The following is a 24,517-nucleotide window of genomic DNA, read 5'->3' as shown; positions in this document are numbered from 1 at the left end:
CAGGATAGGAATAAAAAAGGATGTTCAATATGGGAAATTTAAATCATCAGGGAAGGATTTCTCAGAGTTTCTTTTCTCTATCCCTACTTGTTCTCTCTCCTCTGCCATTTCTAAGTTTTTGGCCTATCTGGACTATTTGGTTTTTGGACTATGCTTACATATATTTTCTGGCTTTTGCTCTCCTTTGCCTCTTTTTCTGGTAGATAGCACCATGATTCTAGATGTTTCTTCTCCCATCCAGCTGTACCGAAGAAGACAGGGACTCAAGCATATCTGATTACCACAAGCAAACCTCCTTAAAAAAAGAAAACTATGTAAATGAACTAGGAAAGCAAAACTATCAGAGTACCAGAGAAGAAGAAAACTAAAACTTCACCTGCTGTTTTTATTAAACATCTTATTAAAATTATTACATCATTCCTATGGACAATGTGGATAGAAAACACACCACTGATTATGCACTTTATCCTTACAGTCCAGTGAAAAGAATGGATCTCAACCAACATACTGCTACCACCAAGGAGATATTTCTTGACTTCCTGCATTCCAACCTTTTTCATCCAAATAAGATAGAAGATTTGATAGTATTGTAGATAAATGGGCTTTTGGATAAGGTTGTGTTTTACATGGCAGTGTTGTTGCTCAAAAGTGATACTAGCTTTCTCTACTAGCAACATGACTATTCTTATGACTTGTTCTCTCTTCTGGCTTCTGTCACCCAAACTGGCACTGGTTCACACTTGCATTTGAGGAATGTGCAGAATGCCTGGAGACCCCAGCCCTAAACAGCTCTGTTGTTGTCTGGTTCTGTATACAGAAGACATTATTTTGCTTTCAAGCCCCTCTCCTACTATTGGCATTACTCAGGGAATTCCTGACATGAAATTTCACCTCCCAGGGGCTAAAATTAGTGTTTTAGTTTGTTTCAAGGGGTATTACCCAAGATGAGGATTGAACTCCTAACCCATGCAAAGTAAATATTATTTAAGCCTCTTTTCGCTACATGGTTCCTGTAAAAGTTTCTCCTCTGGCAGAGAAATTAGGGTTGTAAAAAGAGAGGGGTCGCATGAAAAACCATAGTTATGCCTGAGAGTCTCTCAGAGGTATGATGAGTACAGTTAACTTCCTTTAGACAAGTAGCAAATATTCAGTATGTTCAATACACATATTTATTCAAATACAAGGTGATTTTTTCCCAGTTGGCACGAGGGAAAGCCCCTGATCTTATAATCACATACAAGGAAACCTAATTAAAAACATTATCTATTATTAAACCCCTGCCAAAAGCAGCATGTGCTCAGTAATGGAAACCAACCTATGAAGTTGATTAAACGCAGTCAACACTGAGAAGGATTATAAAATACATGGTCTAAATTGGGCAAGCATGCTTCTACAAAGATACATTAGTGTGGCGCATCTGAATAAGGTATATGGTAGTGTCCACTGAATGCAGCCCCCCACAGCATCGACTCTTTAAAGTCATGGTGACCCACTACATTGCATACATTTTTACTTCCTTTTCACTTATACAGCTGAGCTGTGCTTTTCTTTCCCATTTCCAATGATTCCTGTTTTTGCACCAGTTTTAAATGCCTGGCAAACATTACAAAACAGGACCCCAAATAGTTCACCCAGAATCCCTGTCATCCCCTCTCTCAGCCTCCATGCCCTCCATGAGATGAAACCAGAGCAGGTTGCCCTGTGCCTCAACTGTGCGTAAGCTTTTCATAACAAGAACGCCCCGTTCCAGTCATGAGTGGGGGACTAATTGGCACATGGAACTTTTGGGGGTGTTGGGGGTGGAACTGGAGTACATACATACCGAGCAGTGCTGAGCTTGAAATCCTGTTGACTCTGGTGGAGCCTAGCCTAATGAACTCTATGGTAAATCATGAGTCTTTGGTTTTGGGCTAAGATACTGGGGGAGAGGTGGTGGGAATATGGAAGAGGATGGACTATCATGGACTGTTCAGAGGTGGGACCCCTGAAGACAGCGATGATGAAGACAAGAATAATGATGACAGCAACGGCAGTGGAATTGACAAGAGAAAAAATGATGATGATGACAGTGACTGAAAGGATTGGGATATAGACAGGAATGGGTGGGGGCTAGGGGAGAGGTTGCATCTTTGTGACAGGCAAGGGTGATGGTGATAGACATGCAGTCATGCAAGTGCAAAATGTGGATATTGCAACAGGAATGTGTACAGTATAATCGCAATGATGGGGTTTGGGCTGTCAAGCGAGCCATAGCAGCCATGGGACAGGTTAGTAGAGGTATTGTGATATATTTATATATTTAGGAATATATTTTTTTCAAAAATATTGTTTGTACTACATTTAAGTATTAAACTGCTGCTCAGAATTGTGTTTATTAAGTACCTGTACTAAAACTGGTAGTAGTTTTACAGAAAGGTGACATGCATCATTTCTGTATTAACTATATGTATGGGTACTGTATACAAATTGCTACAGCCCTGTTTTCAGTTTTGCTCTTCATTTCCATGTACTCAGGAAGAGTAGGGTCTGACAGCAAGGAAAGGGGGAAGGGGCTGCCAGGAAAAAAGCTGGAAGAAAGCAGAGGGCAAAGGGGTTACTTGACCCCCCTCCCATTTTTTTCCATGTTTTAGCAATGGAAGGGGGACAAATTCAAAGCGTATCTCCAATAATTTGATTCTACACCTAGTAAATTATAACAAATGTATAAACTTTTCATATATAGAATATAATTACTGGAGGGTCATCTTATAATCAGGGTCATCTTCTATTCAAGTAAAGTCTATTCAAGTTTTTGGGTTTTATAGAATGACATTTCTAAATAACCGAGGTTCAGATAAACAGGACTTGAGTATACTTAAAATGACAGATCTCTGCCTTGAAATGGTTATGCTCTGGTCAGCACAGCAGTGAACCACTCATGGCTAACCACATGGACTTTGCTACCCTTTCATTTATGCCCTTGTCTGCATCTTTTAAAGGCACAGTTTTGTAACAGAACAGTCTAAACTCTAAATTATACCCTAGAAAAGTAATAAGAGAGTGTCACTTGTGTCACACTGCTAGGTAGTCCAGGGTCTTAAGTGTGTCCTGTCTATACAAAAGCGAAACTGGTGAACCGATCATTTGTGTTTTTCTTTAGTGTATGTTTGTCGTCACAGTAACTGAAAAGTTGCCAATAAATGGAAATTGCATAATTTCCTTAAACACCCAGGTTGCTACATTAAAATAGCATCATGAACTCACCACCACTTCTCCTTTCCTGTTGTCAACCTGTATCTCATTTCATTACAGAAACATAGACTAAAACAGGTTACTTAAGGAGTGAGTACATTAGAAAACTGAAAAAGAAAAAAGAAAGACTACTTATCCTCATTACATCCTATGACTCATGTGTGTGTGGGAAAGACCTTATTTTCACAAAGCTCTCTTGGATAAACAAGGCAAGTTGGCAGCCATTTGACTGTACTGATGTTAGAAGTCTACTGCTTTCAGTCGCATTAATTTGGTTTACGTTTTCTAAAAACATACAGTATATTGAACTTAATGGAAATTCCCGAGCTAAGGGACACCTTTCAGTTTCAATGATAGTTTTAAAAAAACCCAGCAGTTTAGTACAAGTTTCTAAAAAGTCTGTTTGCAACTGTGGTAATTGTTATAGCAGTATAGTCCGCTTTTTCAATTAAGATTGTTAGTTTACGAAGCTGTGATCCCATTCTCATCCATATTGCACTGACTAGCTGAGACGATGGAATGATAAAAGAAAAAGCTTTCTGAAATCTTACTGTCTTTGTAGAAGTCAATTAGCTTCAGATAAGAAACTGATTCTGCTTCTAAAATATTACTTTTAGTCTTTCACTAGTACAAACTTGAGAACAACATAAATCACACAACATTACACATTTTGACATAATTTCCCGAAAAAGGAAAAGGAATCAAAGTAGCCCTAACTGTACTAAAGTGCTGCTGGAATATATGTCTAGCTCAGAAGGTGTACTGCAACTACACAGAGGGCTTTTTTCTTTTACTCAAAGATCCCATTGGTTTATACATGGATGGGACAGGTAACTTCATGTACTATTGAAGTTTTTAGTGTTTTTACTGTACAATAATTTTGAAAAACAAACTCATTCACTTCCTATACAGAAGTCTTTAAAATTCACATCCCCCCCTAAATTCTGGTTTGCTCATGTCAGCTAAACTGCAAGAGTGCCCATTTAAGGGAAAAAAGTACAAGCTCCAGCCTATTTCCTTGAACTGTGTATATTTTCACCCCACTCTCTCAGCAATGCATTCTGCAATGCCAGAAAGCATTTTTTCTTTTAAACACACACGCACATTTGTGATTAACTTTTAGCTGCTAATGGTGCATCTGCAGATCTGAGGTTTCCATTAGACAATCCTGTTTTCTCCTTTGCCTTTCAATTCTGCAGCAATTTTCTGTTAATTGAGAAAAGCAAATAAGTATTGTTGTTTTATTGTTCCAAATGACTGATCTCCAAACTTATTATATTAATTCAGTCCTTCATTGTTTCAATAGCTAAGGTCTGAAAACAGCATTAAAAAGTATTGTAGTATTGTAGAAATGCTGCCAAAAACAGCACTAAAAGGCATTATAGTAGTGCTTTAGGCTGTATACTCCTCAGTACCAGAACTGTTCCCTCTGTGTTTGGAAAGTGCCTAGCCAACTTTGATGGCTACTGCAACCTCTATAATTCTGCAAGTCATCTTTGGATCTAGCGCTTGTGGTTTTACATTTTCTGGAAAAGATTTGAAGAGGTGCTCCAACCAAAGCAGTGACCACTTAAAAGATAAAATGTCCTAAATGGAAAAAAGCCTTCATTCCCAATTAGTAAGGCTTTATGCATGCATTTATTTGACTGTTTTGTTTTGCAAACCTGGTAACAAATATAACGCAAGTCAAAGTACAAAGTATTTGGGGGTGGGAGAGGATCGTGAAAAATGCTTGATCTAATAATTTATGCTTTCCATGGGGAACTGGATTCCCTCTTAGAGTCTTCTGTTACTGTTACAGGGCTCATTTCTGCTTCCAGTAAAATGAATAGAAAAATCATCTTGCCTATGCTGAAGTAGCAACATGTCTTTATATATTTCATACAAAAACTCTACCACCATTCACACACAGCTGCTGTAAACATCAAATGTTATTAATAATGGTTTATTTTTTAGCATCTCTAGCCCTGTAAGCAGACCAGCTGCTGACTGAAATACTAATCCTTTACCAAATAACTGGTTTCCAATCCAGTTGTCTCACAAACATACCCAGCACACCTTGCACTCCACACTGGATTCTGAAAAATCAGTGTATTCTATTGTCAGTTTTATGCAATGAGAAGACTCGGAAGTGTGTCAAAAATACATATGGAAGAGGGAAAGTATTTTCAATAGAAGACAGTGAGAAACAGATCAAAGGAAATATCCCCATGGAAAATATCCTTGTTAACGCATCAAGAATAGCTTTTTGGAACTGAAAACTACCTGAATTTATGCTTAATATAAAAGGAAGGTTAAAAATGTTCTAAGAATATTTCTAAGAACAAAGTGAAATTGTATCATCATAAAGCCAATTATCTGTTTCTAGTTTTTCATTTTTATCCTAGTTTTAGAGATTCAAAATATTTCTGATGAAATAGAAAATTTTTATTTTTCATTTAAGTAAAATCACTCCCTTGTGGTGGTGGTTTCATAGTGTGTCTGTACTTTGTTGCTGTGAATGGTGTTTTAGACATGTAGAAAGACAAACCTCTTGCCCCAAAGAGAGTCTACAAGTTTTAATTAACATGAGAAAGAAAGGGGGAAAACAGGAAATTAGAAGAAAGGTAAAACTTCTCTTGGGAAAAGATTATTTGAAAAAAAAAATACAAATCTATTTTTGTTTAATGTTCTGGTAGGTGAATGGATGTTGTGTGTTAATTATCCAGCAAGCAGGCCTACTTTCATTGGCTTCACAGACACAGGACTGCCTTCTGATTTAGCATAGGATTTTATGTGCTTAATTTAAGCCTTTGCATATCTCAGTTGAGTTAAATAATACCAACAAGTTTACAGTTAAGTCTGTATTTACATTAGTAGCCTTTTGCCGGTACAGGAATACCGGTATAGTGTTGAAACAGCTATGCTGACAAAGTTGCACTTGGTTTAGTACAATAAACTCTCCATCCTCACTTCTCCCTAAGCAAAACAAGATATATTGGTAAAAGAATAGTTTTTCAGTATAACTGTGTTTATGCTATCAGCTCCTATCAGCACAGCTATACTGGTCAGGGATCTCATCTCTGATAGACATAGCTAGAGTGGTAGAAGTCTTACCTATGGTTTAATCCTTGCAGAATGAGAGCCTTGGCATCTACACTGATGTGTTCTATAGAAGACTCAGAATTTGCTAGATTAGATTACTATTTTAATATAATCTCTGGAGTAAAAGAAGGACCAGATGATACCAAAAATGAAATTAACGACTCACACAGGATATAAAGAGGAAGAGAGAAAATGACAACCAATGTAGCCAGGCAAAGAACTACGTTGAGCTTTGAAGATGAATTCAAGGTCTTTGAACTTGGTGCAAAAAGAAACCAGAGATCCTACAGTGTGGTTGAAGGAGAGAAGCAATGTCAGAATAGTCAGCCAAAACAAAGATTTCCAACTTTAGATTTATTGAAGAAGGGATGTTAGAAAAAAGAAAGTTTGTATAGATAAGATGAGAAAACTGAGCCATGAACTAGGGTTTTAGCAATGACAGGGAAGGAAAGAGGTCCAACATGGTTTTCGGCACCAAATACAACATCACTTATATCCCAAAGGTCATGAACTACAGTGGCTCAAATAAGGACCCTGTAATATAAATATTTTAAAAAAAGATAACTGAGTAAACAAATGGTCATGCTTATATCCAGGTCTCCTTAGAGAATATGTATAAGGAAAATACTGCTACAAACTAAATTATTTTTTGATTTAATATAAAATTGAACTTGGTTTCATTCTGATTGTTAATAGCTTTGAATATTCTTCAGAAATGAAACCATCTGTTGAATGACCATGTTACATAGTTCATAGATTTGATTGGAAAATCCCAGAGCTTCTTTGTGGACACCTGTTGAGAAGGATAATTTTAGCTTGCCTGTCCATTATAAAGTGGAAAGGGAAGGAAGATAGATGTAGAAAGTCACAACTTAGATGGAGGCTGTCATCAAGCCATTTGAAAGTCACTTCATATGTGGTCAAATGAAAAAAACTGAACTACATTTTTATTTTTTAAATGAAGTTGCTAAAAGCAGATTTTGGAGAAAAAGTAGAATGCAATGTATCAATACTATGTTACATGACAAAATTCCCTCCACCCCCCTCCCCAGGTTTTATTGTTATTCATGTATTTGCTATTTCTTCGCAACCACTTTCAACACATTTTCTCTTAACATATTCAGGGAAGAAAAGGGTAAAGTAAATTCTGCTCTCACATCAGGGGGACCAGATAAATATTACACAATGAACTGCTGCACTCTTTGTTTCCCACCCTATACTTTTCTCCAAAAAACAACTGACTTGCTCAAGACATATATATGTTAAGAAAAGAAGTTGAGTTCCTACTCAAGATCTCAAAAGATATGATGGTAATGGTGTAATAATTATAATATTAACTTATGACATCACTAATCACCAGCCTATGCAAAACAGTTTCTGTTAAGTGCAGTTCTAAGTAAGTAGTATGCCCTCTTTTAGAAAATATATTTCTAAAAATGAATTTTTTTTAAATGCCTTTTCCAAATTATTCCCATTTCCAGTCTTTCATCTCTTTCACTTGCTTGTGGACAGTTACATCTCCTGGCATGGCCAAGTCAGAGCTCTTTCAGAGTATTGCTACTTTTTCCAATTTGTAAACATGTCACAGTTAAATTATGGCACTGATGTAACTTATCTAGTATGTAGGGATGAATCCAGTATGCTTTTACTTAAAATCAAGAAATACTAGTCTTCCTGCAACTCTCACTCAGTGTAGACACTGAGCATCAAACAAGGTGACTCAATTAGTTCATTACTATTCTTAAGCAAAATTTTTTCACTGTAGACACTGAATTCTTACTGCCGCCCTCCCAATCTTTGCCTTCGTCTATTTATTGATATCATAAAGAGAAGAGTATTTGTAATCACCACACAATTTATTATTATTTATGGATATGTACATTTTTATATAAAATAAAGATGTCTTAGGAGGGTGGGAGGCAGTAATAATTATTTCTCCATTTGACCAAAAAGCTTTTGCCAGTTTTAGCATAAACTAAACTAAGCATGCTAAACAAATTCTGCTTAAGTTGCATGGCAGCTAATGAAGCTGAAAGAGATTCTTTTCAAAGAGATAAACATTTTCTATTGTGTGGATTGTTGGGGGAGAATATTTAAAAATTGTCTTTTGATTTATTTTCCCTTTTTAAAAGAGACAGTTATTGATATTCTGACATCACTTAAATATAATAAACATAATGACATCCCTTAGGAAGCTGATGTTCTACAGCAAATCCATTAAAAAAGTGCTTTCATCGAAACTATACAGTCAAAGAAACTGAAGGCTGTTGTAGAAGGAGCAGAAAAAATGTACCAGGTGTACCAAAGTGCTTAAAGTTATGCTACAAACAGAAAGGAAGAAAGCAATTAGGTCACAAAGTACACAAATAATGCAGTCACTGTATAGCTATTTCCTCTGATTTACCAGACAAACTGTTATCAGTTGTTTTATAGCTGTTTGAATGCTTGCTACAAATCCAGAGCTGTTTGAATGTTACCCATTTTGTTATTAAATCTTGGTGTCTCTTCTTTCAGACTGTGGCAATGCTAATGAGGTTTTGTGACTCTCCTAGTCTTTTTCCCATTGGATTACTAACTACTATTAGTAATCTTATTGTACATGCCGCAAAATGGTTTGAGCAATATTTTTTCCTCTGCTAAAAAGGTAACAGAAAATACTTCAGCCTTTTTCTTTTATTCTAGCTTTTCTTTACTGAAGTTCTCAAATAATGCAGAAGATAAATCACAAAAGGAAAAAAGAAGTACCAACAACATTGACCAGCAAAGAAAATCACTTCTTGTGAAAAGAACACATTTGGAGTAGATCATTCAGTCTTACCTGACAGCAGTAAGTACCTTGGATTATATCCTTTACAGTGACAGTTTACTCCTAGAAGATCAAAGTAGCTTGCCCCACAATACTACACAGTTCCCAGGCAGTTTTCACATTCAGCCCAAAAGAACCACAGAGATAAGCTTTTTCCACTTTTCAAGGTCTACCAGCAGCTGAAGTAATGCAGGAAATAGGGTAGAGAGCAGAAGAGGAACGTAGTTTCTTCCCAGAGAAATCCCAGTCAGGAGAAATAAGAGGTATGCTCTCTCTGTGTTTCACTCAGACTTTGTTTAAAAGTTTTTTCAACTGTTGCTAGGTGGTGTTAGGCTTTGGCAGTTTAGTTCTCAGATTGTATTTCCCCTCTTCTGGTCTCTTCACACACTGTTACAGCAATGACTGTTGAGCTCAGCTCACTTGTGCTATATTTAACCAGTGTTCTCAGCAAGTCAAGCCTGTCAACAGCTGAGAAGTTTGGAACAGGCTTTACTGAGTTCCTCAGCTGCTGAGTTATCAGTGGATGTAGAACTGCATAGCATGGCTACTACATTCACTGAAAGAGAGTGGAGAAACTGTCAAATCCTTTTAAGGGCTTCCAGTGACTTTACTGGAGTAATTACTATTAAAACACTTAGTACACATTGTGTATTTGGGCACTCATGTTTGTACCAGATGAGTTCAATTATTGATACAGTAAGAATTTGCATAAAACATATATAGGAAGTTTATCATTTGAAAGGTATACACTCGAGGGAACAAAATCACACATTTGAGCAACTTTTCAAAAGATGTTTATTTTGAGTTAAAATCAAAATAAGCTTTCTTGTTTGCACCATTCACATGTGTCAAGCTGGCACAGAGATATAATGAAATGCTTCAGCTGGAAATGTTTCTAAGTTTATTGTGAATAAGACAATGCCAGACCTTTACTCCCAGACAAAGAGCATCACCTTATTGCTGCCATATTCAACACAATTTCTCACCAGGGATAAAAGTGAAGGCCAAATTCCAGGTCCTGCAATATACCACAAGCAAGAAAGGCCATTAGATACACCTTGACTAGGGACAGAAGTAACACAAACTGGCATAAGTGATCAGAAACCAATTCAAATCTGTAACACAGCAGAAGTTCAGTGCACATAAACTACTTTCAAAATGGCTGAAACTGGTTTAAGATAAACCTGGATGGATGTAGCATCAGACTTAACTGATTTAGGTTAAAGCAGTTTATAGATCTTCTGTCCCAGATTCCCTCCAGATTCAAGTTAACTCACAGTCTCCCAGCACCCCAGGATGCTTTGCACCTTCGTCATAGGCCCCTTTCGCAGGGTAGGTGGGCTAGCTTTGGCCCAAACTGTCTGCTTTAGCTGAGCAGGGAGGCATGCTCTAGCACCCCCAGCTTCTGGCTTGGGCCACTGCAGGCATGTGACTGTATTTCAAGAATCAAATGTGAATGTCTATTCACTTGCTTATCAGTTCAATCTATGCAGTTTAGACTAACCTGAGAAGACTGAATCAATTCAGCCTCAGGCTTTTTGACTGTCTGTACTTACCCCTCATGTTAGTGATCTGCACACACTGTTGTATTTGCATTTGCCTCTGGATCTAATTTGCTATCCTACTACCAAATCTCCAAAGCCCTAACAAATTGAAGCCTAGCAGCCTTAGACTGCTTCCCAGTCTGAAACCACTGAGACAAGCTTACTCTTCAATAACATTGCAGTTGATGGAGACTAGAGCAAAGTTCTCCAGGGCTAGAGTCAGAATATTCTCTACAAATGGCCCTTGCAGTAAAATTCTTCAGCACAGGAGTTTTTATGGAGCACAGCTTGTTTTCAGAACACAATTCAAAATCCAGGTCTTTCTAGTGACTTTCCCCATTAACAGTCCGGCATATTTTTAAGTAATGAGATGATGAGGAGGATAAAATTATTGCTGTATCTTTATTTATGGTAGCACCTACCATTTGGGTCATGTATTAATGTAATCCACAAAAATTCTGGCAATTAGTGCAGGTATGAGAAATTAGTGGATACTACTTTGGAGGTTTGACCCTCGACTTTCATGTTTGTACACTACCAGTAGTAATAGTATATCTATTAAACTACAAAAGAAGAAAGTTTGAGCAAACAAAGCATATGCTTAGACTCAAAATCCAGAGGAAGAAAATATATCCTTAAGTCACAGCCAAGTTCATAGGAGATCAGCCACTGATGTGAAAACTAGATAAGCTCCTTGCAATTAGAATTATAGAAATCATAGAAAATTAAGGGTGGGAAGCAGGGCTGTCCCTGGGGAGGGGATGAATCGGGGTGACCGTAGCGACTCTGTGCTGCTGCTGGCTTCATGTCCGGGTGCTTGGCACCCGCCTCCCCCTCGCCACCAAATTCTCTGCTGGCTTCCTTGCATCCAAGGGCGGGGCCCCACACAGGCTGATTTGTCCCAGGCCCTGCATCCTGCTCGGGTCATCTCTGGTGGGAAGAGACCTCAGGAGGTCATTGAGTCCAACCTCCTGCTCAAAGCAGGACCATCCCCAACTAAGGTTTTGTCTAGCTGGGTCTTGAAAAGACTTACAACCTGTGCTGCCTAATTAAACCCATGGGGCTGATGTAACAATCTGATGAAGTAGGTTGAACAACTGCAACCCTAGCATACAGACTATAAGATACTGATACTTGTAGTACTGTGGTAAATTGATTAAAGGAGTCTGAAGGAGATGAGGTGCCAAGTGACAAGATCATAGTTTGGGATCAGGGTATGAAACAAAAGCTAAAAACCTCTTTTGGCAGTGTAGGTATTTGTTTGCATCTGTAGAGTTGCCAGACACATAACTTCGTACCATGTGGAAACTATTTTGTGTTCAAATATTTCCTCTGTTTGTTTTATGGGGAAAATTGTTTATAAATGGATGAGAAGGGGAAACTGGAGATCACAGATGATAATGAAGAGGACTTTTTAGCCTCGTCTCATCTATTAGTGCAGAACTGTCCAACTAGCTGTCTGGGGGCTGCATGCAGCCCATGAGAGGTTAACCTGTAGCCCCTAGGCTCCCAGTCCAAGAGTCAGTCTCCTCATTGTTCTCCTGCTGCTGCCACCAGAGTCTCTGGGCTCCCACACCATCCTCCAGCTTCTGCTTTCTGACCCTGCCCTTGACCATTTGGGCAGACTAGTGTAGCCTGCAAGGCTGAGGGAGCCCATGGAAGCCTTAGGGAGTCCTGCATAGTATGACAGAGGTTGCCTGCTTCATGGCACAGTGCAGCTAGATAGAGGGGGAGCTGTGGTGTGGTAGATGGCTGTCTGCAGAAAAGTGTATGGCCCATGCTGTGTGGTTGAGGGGCCTGTGGCCCCAGCCACTTAGAAGCTGGACAGCCCTGTATTAGTGCAACTTCATCTAGAAGGAATAGTATTTACAAACTAGGAATTACAAGCAGTCCTTGGACTTACGACACAATTGGTTCCTGAAAACCACGTCGCAACTCAGAACCAATTTTCCCATAGGAAACAATGTTATAAATGGGGGATTGGTTCCTGAACCAGGTACCAATACCCTATTTTCACCAAAAATAACCAAGAATTTTGTACTCAATCAACTATAAATGAGTAATATAGCTACATTAATGTATTTATATTGTAAATAGCAATCATATTGATTTAGAAGGACTTCTTTAAGGTGACTTTGCTGGACTTTTTGAAGGGCTCCTGGTTGGACTTTTTGAAGGGTTCTTGGCTGGAGTCTTCTCAGGAGTCTTGGCTGCAGGTTTTTCTGGAGTCTTGTCTGCTTTCTTAAAAAAAGTGTTCAAGGAAGTTTGGACAGATGTTCTCCAGAGAGATGGGCAACACAGCAAACTTGTTCACTGGCATGGCATGGCGTCGGATCAAGCATTGTAAAGTCAAAATTGATATCAGAAAGTTGAAACAAGGTGTCAATTTATAAAGTTGTAAGTGCAAAACATTGTAACTCGAAATGTTGTAAGTTGAGGACTGCCTGTACAATACTTTCCAGAAACTTTTTCCTCTGAAAATAGTGTAGAGTATAAAACAAGAGAAGCGCTGGTGTGATGCTCACAGTGGCAGTTGATGGTCTAAGAATTATTATAAAGACAGCAGTAAAGCCCAAAGCAATGCTGCGTCACCAACTACACTTGATACAACATTTTTCTTTCCACCCACTGACCAGTGCTGTTTGGTCAAATATAATTCCCTGGGAATCTGTCTTTTTCTTCCTATCTATCTGCATCTATGACGGTCATTATGTGTTAGATTCTGCTACCCATTCTGAGGCTGGGTAACACTTTATCCTGTAAGTATCTTATTTCAGTGGAACTATATGTAGAAAACAGTACTACTCAATGTGAAGCAAGGGTGACAGAATGTGGCCCTATATGACTGAAAAGAGAAAAACTATCATCAGCAGCAGCCACCACCTTTGAATGTAATGTTATTAGCAGACATACAAGAATGATTTAAATATATTCTGCAACAGTCAAATGATGATATGATTTCTGCTGGTGTCCTGGAATGGCAGTAACAGTACCCTTGACATATTTAGATATGGGAGATTTCATAGGTCTTTTTCAATAACCTAAATTCTTTCAGTGAAAATAGTGTCTAATGGGATTCTAGGTAGTTCCAGCTTTAGAGGCAGAAAACATTAATGGCTTCACTCTTTTCTCTGTATCCTAGTACAAGCTGAAGACAAAATGGTGTCCCTACTTCAAAATGCACATTGAAAAACTGAAAAGGGTTCAGAAAAGAGCTGCAAGAATGATTTGTGGTCTGGAAAACCTGCCCAGTAGTGAGAGATGAAAGCCGCTCAATTTACTTTAGCCCAAAAGAAAGTTAAGAATTAGGTCCCAGTCTACAAACACTACTATGAGGAATAGATTTCTAATAGCAAAGTGTCCTTTGGTGAAGAAAAAGGCATAAGAGAACCACAAGCTGAATGAGAGATGATGCAGGATAAATTAGAACTAAAAGACAGGTGCACATTTTAACGATGAGGGCAATTAACTATTGGAAAATCTTACTTACAGAAACAGAAGATTCTCATCCCTGAAATTCTTTAAATCAAGACTGAATGTCTTTCTAAAAAATGTGCTGTAGCTCCATGCTTCCAGACTGGTGAAGAAAACAATGAAGAGGGTTGCATGACATTGACAATGTTATGACAATTAAAGCACAGAAAATCTGATATTACCATATGCAATTAGTCTCCAAGAACAAGGATTCATCTCTCAAAACACACATAAGTAGACAGAAGTGGATCCAGGACTTAACAGAGGAGGGAGCGGGAGCAGCAACCAGTACAGTAGGGGTGGCTGCAGCCCCTGCTGCCAGCCTCATCTCCCTTATACCACACTGAGGCAAGTAGACCGTGGCATGGGAAGAACAGTGGAGGGCTTTTTTAAATCTCAGAGCTAAGAAGCACGTTCCCCTCCCCTTCCTATCCTCTCCTATGTCCTGCCTCCCACTGCCAGTGTCCCCACAGTTCTGGGGAAGCTCATGTCCAACTCCAGCCAGGCTGCAAAGGAGCTGGTCTCAGACTAGGGCACAGACAGCAGTGGCGGGCGAATTCCCCCTTCCCATGCCTGTTCCCCCCAGGTGTCTGGGCAGCCTGGGAGCAGGTGTGGAGAGGGGGAATCTGCCTGTCCTGTGCAGTCCATTTGGAGCAGGACACAAGCTCCCCTTGCACCAGGGGACAGCAGGGACACCAGCAGCAGCAGGTGGGGGAAGGGAAAAGGTTAGCCATTGGTCAGAGATGATCTAAGCCTATGTTCTACTATGGATACTTCCCATGCTTCTGGGTATTACTAGTTGCCCCTGTCCCTCCCACCTCCCCAGCTTTCTGCTACATGTGTCAGCATGTTTTTAAGTCTTCCTCAGAGGCATTGGGTATTGGCTTCAGCCAAGGCTGAGGACTTTGACTGGGGTGTGCCAATGCTCCTGCTGGAACCAAAGCCACAGGTTTCTAGCTAGGTGGTTTTACCCCTTTGCTCAGGGTCAGACCAAATTGCCATATTTGGGGTCAGGAAGAAATTTTACCCCATGGTCAAATTGGTGCAGACTATGGGGAATTTTGTCTTCCTCTGAAGTAGGGGGTTAGCCCTCTACCCAGGACCTCTTGAGCATATATTGACAACATTGGCTGTCATGGTTCCCCTGCTTTACTGGTGGCAGGTTAGGGTGTTAGGTTTGTGTTGTACCAAGGTTGACGATAGTCTTAGTACAGTTTAGACTATGATTTGTATAGGATGGTTTGGATAGGGATGGTCCTGCCTCAGGCAGGAGGTTGGACTACATGAACTCCGAAGATCTCTTCCAGCTCTACTTCTCTGATTCTATGAAGGGAGGGGAGACAGGATGTGCCTCTGAGCACAAATGGGAAGGGGCGGGGGGAAGTGGGAAGTCTTACCTTCTTTGGGACTTAAAGTTTCTGACTGCTGCTCTTGCCACATGGTCAGAAAGTGTGTGGGGCAGGGGGAAGGGGTGGGAGTGTAGCTGTATCACTGCACTCTGGATCTACGCCTGTGCACAGAAACTGTGGTGTCTTATGTGGAAATTACTGCAAGAGTGCATGGCTTGTTTTATGCAGGAGGTCAAACTAAATGTCTCTTCTAGCTTTAAAATCTATGCAAGTTTCTTCTTGGAGGCAGGCTGGAGAATAGGGGATGTCATCTTACTATGACATTCCCCAATATGATATCTAATCATTTCTTATTTTTTTAAGTACTAGCATCATGCAAGCAAGGCATGTAGTCTTTTTTCTTTGTTACTTTTTAAATGTTTGGCTACTTTGCACCAGAATTAACCAAAGTGATATATTAAAAACAGGTCCATTCATATTTGTCTGTGCATGTGTATAACTTCAGGGGGCTTTGTCAATGAGACTATGCTGAATGAGCTTTTGTGGCACTTATGTTTTGTAGGAAGGCAAGGCTTGGTTAACATTTTGTTGTTTCCGTGTTGATTTTAGTCTGAATAAGAAATTATACATTGGGGGCCTTCTACTCGTTATTCCTATGAGCGCTATTGCTCACCGTCATAAAAGTTAGGTTGTTATTGTAGGTGATGCTACCACTTTTGGCTTCCTCTTTGCTTCTTTATGTTCTGTTTCTTGCTGTCTTACAGTAAATAATGATTTAAAGGCATGTTTGAGTTAATCTCATCTTGGCTCCTGTCCATCAGTTCTATTTTTTGAGAGTGCAGATAGCTTTTTTCACTTTTCGTGGTACTACTGCCACCTCATAAAAGCTGAAGTTGGTTTTTAGATATTGGATCCATCATATACCTAGCCCACCTGAACACTTAATGTCCCACTATCAAAAATGAAACATATTTTTGCTTCATTTCAGAGAATTAATTTAGTTCCCTAATGCATAATCCTGCCAAGTTTATAAAAACATATAAAATTGCACAATGCAAATATTTTTCTATTTTATGTGAATTATTTTTTCTAGGAACCAAAAATAAAATGAAAACATTACATTTCATCAACTCTACTGAATAACATTATTCCTTGCATTTCAGCATCTACCTCTTTGTAGTCTAACATATGTAAATGTATCCTGTTAATCCTAGTTTACCACTCACATATATGTCAATTAAAATCTGGGAATCAGTGAAGTAACACAACAATCACAAATTTCCAGTGTTCCTATGTAAGAAATTCAAAATGATGTCAGTAATACCTAGTGCAGTTTTGTCTTTGCTGTTTTTTGCATATCTTATCAAGGAAGATCCATGAAGTCCACAAGGGACCAGGTCATTGTCTCTATATCTTATTCAAAAGACAGAACTTCCAATAGCACAGTGTGACCTATCTATAGGTTGGGGTATTTGTTAAGTAATAATGCAGATAGAAGAATGATACATATTAGGGCTGTCAAATGATTAAACATTTGATCATGATTAGTTGCACAATTAAAAAAAATAGTTGCAATTAATTGTGATTTTAATTGCACAGCTAAAAACTCAAAATGATTTGCAGAAAATCTCAAAATTATGCAGATACTTTGTATAGATGGGGTGTGTGTGGGGTGTGTGTGTGGGGTTTGGATCCTGGGGAGGTAGGGGTCCCCATACACCCTGGAAGGATGCAGAGATACTGTGGGTCAAGAGTGAGGGGCAGCAGCAGGGCTGGGGGAGGAGGGGTCTGTGACTTGGGAGTGAGGGGCAGACACAGACAAAGACAATATCGCATTAGTAAGTTGGTGAAGTGGAAAGGGTGGGGGGTGCAGATCGAGGCCCCCCAGTGAGGGAGGAAGTGGGGCCAGGGTGGGTTGTGGGTCAGAGGCAGGGGAGTGGAGTCTGCATGTGGGCCCCAAAACCATATGCAGGATTAACACATTAAAAAATTTACTCAAGAACCAATTAATGCATTAATTCCACAGGTTAACTGAGATTAATAGACAGCCCTAATACATACACCTCGGTCAGGGACGCACCCTATCATGCATTAGCAGGTGCCTCATGAACAGGTCTAGGGAGGTGATACTTCCCCCTCTGTGCGACATTGGTAAGTCTGCAGGTGGAGTACTGCATTCAGTTTTGGGTGCCACACTTCAAGAGGGATGTGGAAAACCTTGAGAGAGTCCAGAGGAGGGCTACTCGGATGGTTAGAGGCCTGCAGTTAAGGTCCTATGAAGAGAGACTGAGGGACCTGGATCTCTTCAGCCTCCGCACAAGAATGCTGAGAGGGGATCTAGTGGCTGTCTGCAAATTTATCAGGGGAGACAGCAAGGAATAGGAGATGCTCTGTTTACCATGGCACCCATTGGAGTTACTAGAAACAACGGCCACAAACTGACAGAAAGCAGATTTAGATTAAACATCAGGAAGAACATCTTTACAGTAAGGGTTACCAGAATCTGAAATGGGCTTCCAAGGGAGGTGGTGCTCTCCCCTACCTTGGAGGTCTTTAAGAAGAAACTGGACAAGCACCTGGCTGAGGTCACCTGACTCCAGCACTCTTTACTGTCCAAGGCAGGGGGTCGCACTCGATGATCTACTAAGGTCCCGTCCAACCCTAAACATCTATGAAATACCATATTTTCTCAAAGTCAAGTTGAGGTTTTTCCCCTCATTCAACATGGGGGAGGGAAGCCTCATCTTGGATTCAAGTACAGAAGCTGGAGCCTGAGCTGCCCCAGTTGCCTGACAAGGGCTGGAGTGGCTCAAGGATGCTCATACTGAGGGAGAGGCAGCACACAGAGCAGGAATTGCTGGGGAGATGGGTGTGCTGGCCAGGGGGATTGCAGAAAAGATCACTGTCAGGACTAGGCTAAGTGAGGCTCATGACCCGCAGACTGATTAACTGAGTCAGCTGGACCCAATGATTAACCAGGGCCAGCTGAGTCCTAGCCTGCAGGAGCAAGACTAAGAATGGTGTCTGCCCTGCAGGAACACTAACTGAGCCTAACCAGCTCCAGCTGAGACCTAACCCCTTCCCTCTGATTGCTTCCGAGTCTGATCCTAAGGAACCCCTCCAGCACTTGAGCTGTGCTGCACAACTTACTGGTCTCTAGTCCTTGCACAGCTCTTGTCCCAGTAATTCCTCTGCTTTCCTGACCTCCAATTCCTGGTTAACCCTTCAGCTTGATGTTTGGATTGTGGTTTGATCTGGACTTGCTTCCTGACCTGTGATTCCTGATTAACCTTCCAGTTTAGTGTTTGGACTTCAGTTTGAACTCTGCTAGCTTCCTAAACCTTGGGTCCCTGGTTAGTACCCCAGCTTGATTTCAGACTCTGGATTTCAGTCCCCAGCCTGTAGAAGAGGGAACTTGGTGGCAGCCTATAAGTATATTAGGGGCATACATCAGGGCCTAGGGGAGCATCTGTACACCAAGAAACCCTAAGGAAAGATAAGAAACAATGGGGACAAACTGATTGAAGATCACTTCAGATTGGACATAAGGAAAAACTTTTTCACAATTTGAGCGCTGAAGTTCTGTAACAGACTCTCCCCAGAAGTGGTAGTCATCTACTCTGGCGATCTTCAAAAAGCATCTTGACACCCACCTTGCTGGGGTCATCTGACCCCAGCAGTCTTTCCTGCCCAAGTGCAAGGGGGCTGTACCCAATGATCCTGTAATGTCCCTTCCAGCTCCTAACATCTATGAATCTAAGATGACCATATAATGGCCAAAAACCTGTTCAACAGCTCTCCCAACTCTACAGATGATTCAATCAAATTCTTGCCTCTTAGACATTTCTTGGATTATCACAGATACAACAACACTCATAGTCTGATAGCATTACTGCATAATAGATTTTGCTGGATGAAGCCAAAATTCACTGTAGCACAACCTGTATGTCTACACAGTACAATGCAGTGTCCCCTACAGATATGCTAGCTAGCTCTAAAAGAGCTAGTTTTGGCATCAGAAACGTTCTGTTGGTGCTTGTTAGTTTTGCTGAGAAGAAAAGTATACTATTGCAGACACAGCACTGCGCTAAAATGGTTATATGGCTTCCAGTACTCAAAAGGTAGCTCTGAACAAACTAACTTAGAAACTTGGGGCACCTATACACATGTCCAACATGTGTTCTAACATGTGCTAATTGGCAGGGATCCGGGTTTTCCATTTCCCATGGAAAAACGGAAAAAAACCACAGACTTTTCCTTTTACCTGAGAAAAATGTGGATTTAACATTTTAACAGAGAAGCACATGGATTTTCTACTTTTGCAAAGAACTCTCTGCAGGCTGGCAGAGTTCCAGCCTGCAAGGGGCTGGGGAGTAGGCAGAGGGCAATCAGGCAGGGGGCACCATGTGCATGTATATGCACATGGCCACCAGGCAGCCTGGAGAGCAGCTCCTGCAGATAAGTTTGGAGTGGGGGGGACTGAGGCCCCTATAAGGAGGGAGGGAGGAAAGAAGAAAAGGAGTTGGGCAGGGCTGGGACTGTTGCTCAACTGGGCTGTGCATGGGGCCTAGGGCTGGAATGCGTGGCAGCAGGGCCTTGGCTGGGCACAGGACGGTGCTGTGGGCGGTTCGTCAAGGGGGCAGGCAGGGGCTGGCTCCTCACTGCTACGTGTGTTCCTGGGAGGGGGCAGGGGTGGCACATGCCCCCAGACCACTGCGCAAGGTGGGGTGGGGCAGGCAGGCTGCCTCTGCGGGCTCAGGGCTCCCCATCCTGCTGCCATCCCCTCTGGCCCTCCGCATCCCAGCAGGTGGGGCCCAGCACAGCAGGGCACAGTGGGGTCAGGCAGGGAAGCTCCTTGCCACTGCAAGCCCCATAGTTCCCTGGCAAGGTGTCCCCTGCCCACCCAGCAGCAGTGAGGAGCACAAACTACAAACTGCTGGCCCTGCCACTGCCAGGCAGGCAGGGGACACCTCATGAGGGTGGTGCAGAGCTTGCAGGGGCAAAGAGCTTCCCCACCCAGCCCTGCGCTGCCTTGGCACAACAGGTCCCACCCACTGGGCTGTGAAGGGCCTGCAGGGAGGGCAACAGGGGCCAAACCTGCAGTGGGCAGCCTGCATCCGCCCCCCTCACAGGCTCTGCTCTGGTCATGCCACCCACTGGGATGTGGGAGCTGGGCTTTGCGCTGTGCTCCCCACTCAGGTCATAGCAGCTGCCACCTCTCACGGGCAGCAGCTGGGGCTCAGGTGCTGCTGCAGGAAGCTGCTGGCCCTGTAGTCCTGGCAGGTGCTGGAGGCCCCCTCTGGCAGGGCTGGAGGGAGCAGGGAGCTGTGGTTGGGGGGGCAAGGGTTACCAGCAGGGCCCAGGGGGCTATGGTTTGGGAGTGAGGGGCCTGGACCTGTATTCTGGTGAGCAAAGGGGACAGGGGGAGCTCTGATTTTCCATGATAAAAAACCCAAAATCAAATGCAAAAATTTATAGGTATTTAGAATTTATTTTATTATAGTGATTGAGGCACTGGTAGGCTTCCAAATTGCTTTAACATTGTAAATATATGAAAATCAGGATCCCTGCTAATTAGCACACACAGGAGCAGACTTGATTAATGGAGTCTGCCGGAGCGTGCTGAACATGTCCAGCAGCCTCAGCATAACATGTATTCAGTGTCCCCATGCTTCAAATGGCAGCAGAAGCGCTTTAACTATAGCTCTTTGAGCAAGCTTTAGTTAAAGCACTTTTGGCACCATTTTGAAGCAAAGGAATGCTGAATATACAAGGCACTGTGGGCACTTTCATTAGAGCAGCTCCCAAGATCCACTCTAATTAAAGCTCCCCCCACCCTGGAGCACATGTAAAAATGCCCTTGGATGTATCCAAACAGCATTGCATTGTGCCACATGCAATTGAAGAATGATTCACCTATGGAAGAGAAATGTTGAATCTTCTATGAATTACTGTAACAGGGAACTCTAGCCCTGCTACTAATAAAAGAAAGAAAGACTAAGGTAAAGGAAGAAGCCCCTTTGAGAGCTAGACTTTTGTGGCCTGGAAGAGTGGAGCACTGGGCTCTATAAACTCCACTCCTCAGCAGAGCATGCCATAGTAGTTCAGGAAAGGAAGGGAGAAGGAGCTCTCTCTGGACAGATTTTGCTACACAGGGGCAAACAGTGTATAAGGCCAGAAGGGTTAAAGATGTGGCCAGAAAGCAAGGGAAAGCCATCCCTGTAAAATGGGTTTTCTTCATTTGGGATTTGTTTGTATCTTGTTTTTTTTATTATTTTGGGCAAGGCATGTTCTGCAAGTAGAAGCCTTACCATGAGACTTGGGACAGCTTTTTAGGAGTAGTGAGGCCACTGAAAACATTGGGAAGGAATGCAATCCCCAATGCATTTTGTGGACTGTTGAAAACTCATTAAGACCTGCAAACCCTGTTGAAACTAATTACTGGAGAGGCAGATTGTGGGATTATTCTAAGTAGGCTTAGAGGGGAGGAGAGAAGAATGGTATTGGTCAGCAGGTGCCCTGGCCTGCAGTATACTACACTGACCTCACTACAGCTAATTGAAGGCTACCAGCCCAGAATTACAATAGCAACTTGAGTAGAGATTTTAAAGGTTTGATGAACTAGATTATGATAGATAACTTGAAGTGAGCTGGGGGAGCTGATGAGCCTGGCTGGATGACTAAATATTTTGAGAAACTAAACAGCAGTTATTTAGATGACCAGTAGTTTGTAACTCAGCGATCTCAGCTGAGCTAGACTCGAGCCCTCTCCCCTCAGTGCTCATCACTGGGCTGAGGGCAACTGGCTGAACTAAGGGCTGAATCCTAATATAAGAACAAAGGCATGAGAGGCAAAACCAGGGAGGTCACCAGAGCAGCCAGAGTGGGACTCAGACTGAGACTGACTACCAAGGGGCATCAGACCATTCTGTGCAACACCAAACCTGTTAAAACAGTTACCGGTTAACTTTATGATAAACACCAGCCTGAAAAAAAAACTAGCAATTGCAGCAAAAATTGTCCTCGCTCTTCTTGGCTCCCCTGGAAACTTCATGATATGATGCCCTAAGAAGAGTCACTCCAGGTTCAAAAAACAGTCCAATTCCCTTATCTTACATACAACTGCCTCCATGCCAGACAATGGACTTCATGCCTACACCTCTGCATAAACCGCTTATGCTTTTGCAAGAATAGTCTATGTGTATTGACTGAGAGGAGGGGAAATTGTGTATGTAAAGAAGGAAAAAGTAATACAGGCTCATATTCAGGTCTTTGGAAGCACTGGGTCATAATTTGGCCTCTGTAAATTCAAGAATACTTGAAGAATCCAAGGAAATTCAGTATGTTTAAAAAAGAAAAAAAATCTAGATTAGCCCCTGAGCCTGTACATCTATTCTACAGATATTGGGGCCCCTGTTTTCCTGATCCTAATCCTACAATATCAGCAGCAGCATCTTTTTACATATTTTAGGTGGTGCATGGAGAGGAATCCACATATGCCTATTCATAGATTTCATAGACATTAGGGCTGGAAGGGACCTTGGAAGATCATCAAGTCCAGCCCCCTGCCCAAAGGGCAGGAAGTCAGCTGGGGTCATAGGATCCCAGCAAGACAAGCATCCAGTTTGCTCTTGAAGGTGTTCAATGTAGGCACTTGAACCACCTCCGGTGGCAGGCTGTTCCAGACCTTGGGGGCTCGGACAGTAAAGAAATTCTTCCTTATGTCCAGCCTGAAACGGTCTTGTAGTAGTTTATGACTGATTGACCTAGTTGTCATCCCTTGGGGCACTCTGGTGAACAAACGTTCCCCCAGATACTGGTGTCACCCCTAACAAACTTATAGGTGGCCATCAGATTCCTTTCACTTGCAAGCACAGGTATGACTTGTCAGTGCCATTTAAAAAAGTGAAAAGGACCTTCAAAACAAGTTCCTCTTAAAGCAGTGTTTTATAAAACACAGTACTGAAAATGCATCATTTTCAGGAAAGTATTTGGGAGGAGGGGAGAAGTTAAATAGTAAAAAACATAAAAAAAACCAAACAAACCAGGAAATATAAAGAATACTAATTGCTTCAGAACCTGTTATGTCCTTATCTTTCCATACTAAAATAGTCTTTCTGTATTTTTTTGGCACTAAAACCATAAAACTACTGCTATTTTACAAACAGCAGGGGAGTTGTATCTATTAAAATCTGTTGGAAAGTATTTTCTATAAAACATTTATTCCAGCTGCTGTCAACTAATTAGTGATTAGAACAACAGAAAAAGTTAAAATGATAATAAATTGGGAATGAATTTTAGTACATACATCTTCCTTTGTCTACCATACAAAATAATATATCATCCAGGGAAGGATTTAATCCCAGTGAGTGGAAGGTGGGGTGGCAGGGGGAGACAACAAACCAGTCTAATTTTTTTTGCATCAGCTGTCTTACTAGCAGATATAGTGGAATGACCTTCAGGGAAGGGTAGCTGCAAAATAAGCAGGTTTACTCTGATGAATAAACAATCATGGACCAACCAGCAGCAGTACCACCAGGATATGGTGGGAACAGCAGCTGGCAGTGCTGTTCTTCCTGAAACGCTATGTATATCCTCTGACGGTGCTATGATATGGTGAGGACAGGTTGCCACTATAATAAGCCTGTCCAGACCCAGCCATGGGTCTAAAAGTCCTCAAAATTTATGCCAATCCAAGCCTGCCACTGTATGATGATCTCTTAAATCCACCTGCTGCAGTCTACCATCACGACACCCACTATGGTCCAAACTGCCACACAAGGACTGCAGGGCAAAGACCCTCTAGCGTGAAAAATGGAGGTCAACAACACCACCAAACAATTTACTTATCACAGATCCTACAGTCTGCTCACCTGGCTTCAACCTGCCACGCCATCAGTGGGCCTTGCCGAATAGGTTCCAGACAGGGCAAGGTCTGTACGCAGCCAACCTTCACCGTTGGGGTCTATGTGACAACCCAGACTGTAGCTATGGCAAAACGCACACCATGTCACATATTGTCGATGACT

General features: G+C 41.6%; 1 protein-coding gene across 1 annotated transcript in view; it reads right to left on the bottom strand.

The window, feature by feature from the left end:
* The window catches only part of FILIP1 (filamin A interacting protein 1), a 218,497-nt gene extending 208,888 nt beyond the window's left edge, over positions 1 to 9,609 (bottom strand). Inside the window, 1 exon segment of the mRNA XM_025200098.1 lies at positions 9,134 to 9,609. The gene's annotated coding sequence lies outside the window, so the exon portion shown is untranslated.
* Positions 9,610 to 24,517: the final 14,908 nt, after the last annotated feature.

The sequence above is a fragment of the Alligator sinensis genome, unplaced genomic scaffold (assembly GCF_000455745.1).
Source record: "Alligator sinensis unplaced genomic scaffold, ASM45574v1 scaffold37_1, whole genome shotgun sequence".
Taxonomy (NCBI): Eukaryota; Metazoa; Chordata; order Crocodylia; family Alligatoridae; genus Alligator; species Alligator sinensis.
The sequence above is the reverse complement of the archived record's forward strand: the minus strand, read 5'-3'. Positions and strand labels throughout refer to the sequence as shown.